Source organism: Zea mays, chromosome 6, assembly GCF_902167145.1.
Source record: "Zea mays cultivar B73 chromosome 6, Zm-B73-REFERENCE-NAM-5.0, whole genome shotgun sequence".
In the NCBI taxonomy this organism is placed as follows: domain Eukaryota; kingdom Viridiplantae; phylum Streptophyta; class Magnoliopsida; order Poales; family Poaceae; genus Zea; species Zea mays.
The window spans coordinates 103,454,742-103,463,703 of NC_050101.1; positions in this window are offsets into that span (position 1 = coordinate 103,454,742).

Consider the following 8,962-nt stretch of genomic DNA (forward strand, 5'->3'; position numbering starts at 1 on the left):
ATAAGTCCACCTTCGTCAGCCTCTTTTATGGTCTCTTGTGGCATTTCCCATTTTTCCGTGAGCGGCCATACTCTGAAGGCAATATGCTCTTGGACCAAATCTCTTGTTCCAATAAAAGAACAAATAACTCCGAAGGCTCTCTGACATTCTTCGGCGGCTTCATTCATCTCAACCTTCGGCCTTCGCAGGCCGAAACTTTGCCAAATAGGGCGCATAATTATACCTTTAATGTCTTCCCGTGCTTTCAGGTCATTCTTCACATAAAACCATTATGTTGTCCAGTCGCCGGGCCATCTTTTCCGAAACGTTGGCACGGGGCAGCTTGACCCAGACCGAGAAACGAAACTGTAGCAGCCAAAATTATTGTGATACTGTTCCTTACCCCAGGGTTTTGTCTCGTATGATAATTCGTGTGTGTTGCAGAAACTTTTCGCATCAGGTTCCAGACCTTGGCTTCTCACGGCCCACACGAAGATATTTAGCCTTATAATTGCTTTGGGGGTAAGTTGATGAAGATAGACTTCAAATATTTTCAGCACTTCTACGACAAAGCTGCTCAGGGGAAATCGTAGTCCAGCTTTCAAAAAGCTTCGGAACACTACGACTTCATTTTCCTCAGGGGTCGGACAAGTTTTTTCTCCTTCGTCAGCCCTCACAATGGATAAATCCCGGAACTACCTTCCCCTCATGTTGACAAGATGATTTTCTTTGATACTTGACTTGCCAAAAACTGAATGGCTTGGTCGCCAGGGGCGATCTTCGGAGTCTTCACCACCACTATCCACATCATAACTGTCGCTGTCATCAGTATCTTCAGACAAACCTTCTAAAATTTCTTTGGTGATTTTTTCTGTATTGGTCTTCGACATTGCTATAAGAAACCCCAGATTCTTCTCTTCATCGAGACTCAGCTTCATCTCAGCAGCAGCCTTCTTATCTTCAGACATCTTCGGAGACACTAAAAAACTGTTTTCAGCTCCGAAGCTTAAAAACTTAAAAAGCTAAGCAAATCTTGGTACGCAAGAGCTAAAAATTGAGTGAGCGAGAACAGCTGGCGAGAGAGCGTGCCAAATGAGCTCGCGGTATGCTCTTATTTATACGCCCAGTGCGTGAAAGATTGAAAGACCCCGCCTGTCAGTGAATGTTGCTATTCTAGCAAAGGGAAGGTGTTTTTTCGGACCTTGGGCTTAAAGCCTTCGTCCATGTCGCAATCTGAATTTGTCGATTTAACAAATTAACATTGCGAGGGGCTACTGTTGGGGGCCTTCGGCTTCGAAGGTCCTCAAAAACAGGATTTAACAGTGTTTCTGGAGTATAATGTGTGAACAGGTATCTTTGGACCCAAATCGGTACCACAGTGGGAGAAGCTCAAAGAATACGAAGGTTGATACAGCGCCGAAGAAGTGAGCAGGAGAGCTTCGGCGTGACTGCAGAAAAGGAAACCGACTTAAAGATGAAAAGGCTATTTAAACCTCGGTGGATTACTATAGAACTACTACCAAATGTAAAGGGCATGGATGTAATTTTATGTGGGTTGTGTTCCGTGCCTATAAATAGGTGAACAGTACCCCCGTACTGTTCACACGGACTTGGCATTTGCTTTTTGCGTCACACTTGTACTTTTACTTCCTTCCAAGCTGAAGGTACATCTGTAACTTGATGTCGTTTTTATTCTTCAATAATAATAATACAGAAATGAATTGATAACAACATATAATTGCCTATATTTTACTTCATATTCCATATTTTATATGCTTCTTCTTTTATTTAACATGTACTACGATGATGAAGGTATGTCTTTCATGACCTTCGTCTGAAGATCATTATGTCCTAAGGGAAATAATGCTTCGAAGGACGAAGGGTATTAACATTTAACATCTTGTGTTGCCTTGTTCTTAATTCATAGTATTTGAGAACAAGTCCCCAACAAATTCCATTGAATAGATGTTACGTATGCGAATTGGTAGAGGTGCTGTCCAGAAATTTAGAGGGTGGGCGAACAGCAGTAGTTCTAGGGATTTCTGGGAATTTTTCGTGGGCAATTAGTGGGGATCAGTGGAAGAATCATGTAGAACTTTTTCATACCTTTCCAACTAGTACTTATGCGTTCGATTCGGAATTATATTTTAGAAGATATCGCTGTTTGAATCCGGGTATGTTGCTGTAAAAAAACAGATTTCTGCAGGTGGGCGAACAGCAGTAGTATTAGCAGTTTCTGGGGATTTTTCATGGGAAATTAGGGATAATCAATATGAGAATGTAGAGCTTTGCCGTACCTTTCTAACGAGTACTTATGCACTCGATTCAGAATTATATTTTAGAAGATATCGCTGTTTGAATCCAGGTATGTTGCTGTCCAAAAAAACAGATTTCAGAATGTACCTTGTGGATGATTTTGGGTTAGTTAGATGTTGGAATTTAATTATAAATTGTATACAAAACTTGTGGGGAATTTCATGTAGATGCTTCCGGAGTTTTTGATTGATATCATTGCTGTTATAATTTTAAAGTTATGAAATTATCAAGCAGCGCCGCTGCAATTTGGTGGTGATGGGGAGAGTTGGCGCTCGCGATGGGTTGGAATTGTGCGTAGGTGCGGCGTTGTTTATTAGCGTTTGTTATGTGAGTTTGTGCACTAAGGTGTGTGTCAAAAACAGGTGGTGGACTTCCGGATCGTACTTAGTACGATTCTAAATTCCCGGTGAAGGCAAGTAAATACAGTGGTGGTTGCTACCGTTTGGTTTGCACCCTATTCCCTGTCATTGAGTATGCATAAGTTTTAAATATGTTAATCATTGAATTCTATGATAAAGTTTATTTGTTCAAAAGTGTTAACTCTCAATTGTCTAATATTGTGGATGATCATGATTTGATAATGATATATGTGGTTGATTCCCATCTTGGATGAAGATGAAGTATCTTTTTGAATCACGTTATATGAAGTGTTGTAGGCATGTCATGCACATCGCATCATCCATCTTGCATTTTGAAGTTATGTCGTGATCTTATGGTCCGACCGTACCGGTACATTTTTAGTATCGTACGTTGCCCGAGGAGGGGTACGATGCGGCTTCACATCCTTAGAGGTATGAAGGCAGAAGTCATCCTTGCATTTGCAGACATTTGCACTCATGAGGTATATATGAAGTGTGACATTACTATGTTACTATTGTGGTTTCTACCTGCGAGGTGTGGTAGCTAAGGTGTTGTACGTTGTATACGTGCTGCACCTTCGTAATAAGAAGGTTGTGAAATCAAGTGGTGGTAAAACAATGTTCTTATGTGGTTAAACAGTTCGATATTATTTTACTTGCTGAGATGTGTCATCTCACTATTGCATTATTCAATGCAGGTACTTGATACATGTCGGGAATGAGGGGAGTAGCAGCACGTCCACTTTCACACTCATAATAACGCTGCCCGGCGCAGCCATGACTTAATTAGAAACTTGTTGTCAAAGAAAGTTTGTTTTTTTAACTAGTCGTGTGCACTGGTTAATTCAGTTCATGTCGTATGTTTAACTTCCCTTTGCTCACCGATTAATAATACTTAGTATGTTTTTGTCATGATATATGTTTATACCCTGTTTCCCCCTCGTTTATGCAATTTTGCAAAGGAGATGCTGCCGAAAATTTTATATATAGTTGTCAGAAGTGTAGTTCAGTCGCATCCCGGGGTGTTTGTGGAACCCAGGGTGTTACAGATGAAGGCTATGATTCGGACGAGGTAGCCCAAATCAAGCACTTTGACTCCCAAGCAACTACTATACTCCTCGCCTCTCTATGTCGAGAAGAGTATAATAAGGTACAAGGGCTAAAGAGTGCCAAAGAGATTTGGGACGTAGTCAAGACGGCGCACGAAGGTGATGAGGTGACCAAGATCACCAAAAGGGAGAAGATCGAGGAGGAGCTCGGTCGATTCATCCTCAACCAAGGAGAGGAGCCACAAGCCATGTACAACCGGCTTAAGACATTGGTCAACCAAGTGTGCAACCTCGGGAGCACCAAATGGGATGACCTTGAAATGGTCAAGGTTATTCTAAGATCACTCGTTTTTCGTAATCCTACGCAAGTTCAATTAATTTGTGGTGATCCTAGATACAAGCTAATGTCTCCCGAGGAAGTGATAGTAAAGTTTGTGAGCTTTGAGTTGATGATCAAAGGCTCCAAACAAATCATCGAGCAAGGCGGCACCTCCACACCCGAGGTGCAACTCGTCGCATTCAAAGCGACGGAGGAGAAGAAAGAAGAGTCTACATCAAGTAGACTCCCCATTGACGCCTCCAAGCTCGACAATGAGGAAATTGCGCTTATCATCAAAAGCTTCTGCCAAATCCTCAAGCAAAGGAGGGGGAAGGATTACAAGCCCCGCTCCAAAAGGGTGTGCTACAAGTATGGTAAGCCCGATCATTTTATCGCTAAATGCCCTATGTCTAGTGATAGTGACAGGGACAACGACAAGAAGGGAAAGAGGAAGGAAAAGAAGAGATACTACAAGAAGGGCGGCGACGCCCATGTGTGTCGGGAATGGGACTCCGATGAGAGCTCCATCGACTCCTCCTCTGACGAGGATGCCACCAACATCGTCGTCAACAAAGGCCTCCTCTTCCCCAACGTCGGCCACAAGTGTCTCATGGCAAAGGATGGCAAAAAGAAGAAGGTAAAATCTAGAGCCTCCACTAAGTATACAACATCTAGTGATGAGTGTAGCTCTAGTGATAATGAAGATGATCTGCTTAGTCTTTTTGCCAATCTTAACATGCAATAAAAAGAAAAATTGAATGAATTGATAGGTGCTATTCATGAGAAGGATGAACTCTTGGATAGCCAAGAGGAATTTCTTATTAAGGAAAACAAAAAGCATGTTAAGGTAAAAAATGCTTATGCTCAGGAAGTAGAGAAGAATGAAAATTTGACTAAGGAGCTTAGCATATGCCATGACACTATTTCCAACCTTAAAACTGAAAATGTTGATTTAATTGCTAAGGTTGAGAAATTAAATGTTTGTGATGATTCGATTGTCAGTCTTAGAAATGAAAATGCTAGTTTAATTGCTAAGATTGATAAATTGAATGAATCTATTTCTAGCCTTAAGATTGAGAATCATAAATTAATTTCTAAGGCTAAAGATTTGAATGTTTGCAATGTTTCTATTTCCAATCTTAGAAATGAGAATGCCATATTACATGCTAAGATTGATGAATTAAATGCTTGCAAACCCTCTACATCTACTGTTGATAATGTTTCCATTTGCACTAGATGTAAAGATGTTAATGTAGATGCTATCCATGATCACCTTGCTTTAATTAAACAATAAAATGATCACATAGCTACATTAACTGCTAAAATCAATGAGCATGAAATTGAAAATGAAAAGTTTAAATTTGCTAGGAGCATGCTCTATAATGGGAGACGCCCTGGCATTAATGATGGCATAGGTTTCCAACAGGGAAGCAATGTCAAGCTTAATGCCCCCAAAAGATTGTCTGATTTTGTTAAGGGCAAGGCTCCCATGGTTCAGGATAACGAGGGCTATATTTTATATCCTGCTGGTTATCCCAAACACAAGATTAGGAGAATTCATGATAAGAAATCTCATTCTGTTGCACATCATGCTTATACGTATATGAATGAGGCATCTAGCTCTAGGCATTCTACATATGTTAAAATGCCTAAAAAGAAAACTCCTACTGCATCAAATGAACCTATTATTTCATTCAAGACTTTTGATGCTTCTTATGTGCTGACTAACAAATCAGGCAAAGTAGTTGCCAAATATGTTAGGGCCAAACACAAGGGATCAAATTTTCTGGGGTCTCTTTAACAAAAATCCCTAGCCAAAGGGGTATGTTTTGACCAGGGCCACACGATCTTACTCCTACGGCTGAGATTATATCTGAAAGGGAAATAGGGTCAAACCTTTTCCTAAATACAATTTTGGTGGTTGAATGCCCAACACAAATAATTGGACTAACTAGTTTGCTCTAGATTATATGTTCTACAGGTGCCAAAGGTTCAACACAAACCAATAGAAAGAACAAGTTAGGGTTCAAAGAGAAAGGAGCAAAAGAAACCGAAGGCTGCCCTGGTCTGGCGCACCAGACTGTCTGGTGTGCCACCGGACAGTGTCCGGTGCACCAGGGGCCGTATAGTCTGAACTCCTCAGCTTCGGGTTTCTCCAGGCGCACTCCGCTATAATTCACCGGACTGTCCGGTGTGCCACAGGACTGTCCGGTGCACCAAGCGGAGCAACGACTACCAGCGCAACGGTCGACTGCACAGTGCCCTGACAGAGCTACAGTTCACGGCAGAAGTCAGAGCAGGCGCCAGAGGCACACCGGACAGTGCACAGTACCTGTCCGGTGCGGCACCGGACTATCCGGTGCCCCAAGATGTCAGAGCTCCAATGGTCGAAACTGTCAGAACCCTAACGGTTGGGTGACGTGGCTTACGCACCGGACTGTCCAGTGTGCCCATCGACAGACAACCTCCCCCAACAGTTGAATTGGTGGTTGGGGCTATAAATACCCCCCAACCACCTCCTCTACAACCATCCAAGCATTCACTACTCCTCATTCAATACAAGAGCAATACACAACACTCCAAGACACAAATCAAAGCCTCCGATCAAATCAAAGTCCACAATTCAACTCTAGTTTTTAGGACTTGTGAGAAGATCGACTTGTGTTCTTTGTTGCTCTTGTTGCTTGGTTGGCTTTCTTCTTTCTCTCACTCTTACTCTCAGAGCCTTGTAAGTGAAGCAAGAGACACCAATTGTGTGGTGGTCCTTGCGGGGTCTAAGTGACCCGGGAAATCAAGGAAGGAAGCTCACTCGGTCCAAGTGACCATTTGAGAGAGGGAAAGGGTTAAAAGAGACGATGGGGTCTAAGTGACCCGGGAAATCAAGGAAGGAAGCTCACTCGCCCAGCGCCTGGTGCTGCTGCTGTGCACGCTGCGCAGTAGCACACCCCCGCTTAGTCGTCCCGGGCGCCGTCAGGGGCCGCACCTGGTGCGCTCTCTGCAGCCAGGGAGTTGTTGCGCCACCCTCCGAGCTCCACGGCCTCCCCGAGGGCCATGAAGCAATGGCGCGACGACGTAGATCGCCTCCTGGGCATGGCGCAGTCTAGCTCGACCAGGCCCAGGCCTCGATCGTTCCGGCGTCAACACGAGGCATCACCGTCGGTGCGCTCGCCTTCAGTGAAGGCTGCACCAACCGAGGACCTGCGGGCGGAACTCAACCGCCGGTGGGCAGGAGAGGACGCTCCAGTCTCTCTGGAGAGGTCTAACGACTTACGGGCAGAACTCAACCGCAGGCGTGCGGGCGAGGATGCCCGTGTCTCCCTAGAGAGGGTGCGTGAGCGCCGACAGAACATCGAGGGTTGCAACCTCGACCAAGACTTCCCTGCGGTCGCACCGTAGACCCCAAGGGGCACCCGGATCCAAGCGGGTGTCCCGTTGGTCGGTGTAGGCTACGCCGCACTCACGGATCATCTTCGCGCGGCGACGTGGCTGTCCAAGTTCCGGCCACACCTGCCGGAGAAGTACGACGGTACGTCAAACCCGTCAGAATTCCTGCAGGTATACGTCACCGCCATTACGGCAGCAGGTGGAGACACTGCTGTGATGGCGACATACTTCCATGTAGCCTTGTCTGGGTCAGCCCGGACCTGGCTCATAAACCTTGCCCTAGGATCGATCTACTCCTAGGAAGAGCTTTGTGCGCGGTTCACCGCGAACTTCGCTAGCGCTTACGAATAGCATGGCGTCGAGGCACACCTCCATGCAGTGAGGCAGGAACCCGAGGAACTCTTCGGGCATTCATCTCCCGCTTCACCAAGGTGCGGGGCACTATTCCTCGTATCTCAGATGCTTCCATCATCACCGCTTTCCGCCAGGGGGTGCGTGATGAAAAGATGTTGGAGAAGTTGGCCACGCACGACGTGGAAACTGTCACCACACTCTTCGCCCTAGTCGATAAGTGCGCCAGAGCTGCCGAGGGTCGTGCATGGCACTCGGCGCCACAGACCGGGGTTGCCCAGACGGGTGGCTCCGGTGCCGTTGCCCAGGACGGCAAGAAGAAGAAGAAGAACCGCGGCCGCGAGAGGTCGCAGTCTGCTGCTCGAGTCATCGCGGCTGCGGCTGGGGGCCGGAGCGAGCGCAACAAGCGCCCACGGCCACAGGGGGGTAACAGCAGCTCATGCCCTATGCACCCCAACAGCCGCCATAGCGACGCAGAGTGTCGCGAGATTATCAAGCTCGCGAAGCACGTCAGCGAACGGCGCGAACAGTCCTCCAAGGACGGCTCCCCACCTCATCGTCGGCCTGGTAAGGAGAGGGTCGACGACGGTGACGTGGCCGCCGGAGAACGGGACCTTGGGTACCAGTCACCCGAGGGGGTCCTGAAGGACGTCTTCACCGGGGACTCTGACTCTGGTGGCAAGAGCGACCGCCGCAAGAAGTTGTACGTCATGTACGGCGGGAGCTGGGAGCTCACCTCCCGCAGGAACGTCAAGTCCCTGCGCCGCGAGGTCCTGTCGGCGACCCCAGGGGTCCCGAAGGCTGCTCCACACCAACGATGGAAGAGCACCACCATCTCCTTCGGGGCATCCGACTGCCTCGACAACATGGCAGGGGCCGGTATACTACCGCTCATTACCGCCCCTGTCATCGCCAACATGCAGCTGCACCATGTGCTAATTGACGGCGGAGCAGGCCTCAACGTCATCAGCCATGCTGCATTCAAGCAGCTACAGATCATGGGGTCCCATCTGGGACCCTCTCGCCCATTCTCCGGAGTGGGCCCACAGCCAGTGTATCCCCTTGGGAGCATCGCCCTCCCGGTCACATTCGGGACCGAGGAAAACTTCCGCACGGAGAACGTACAGTTCGACGTTGCAGAGGTTAACCACCCATTCAATGCCATCATTGGTAGGCCAGCCCTGTACCGGTTCATGGCCATTTCC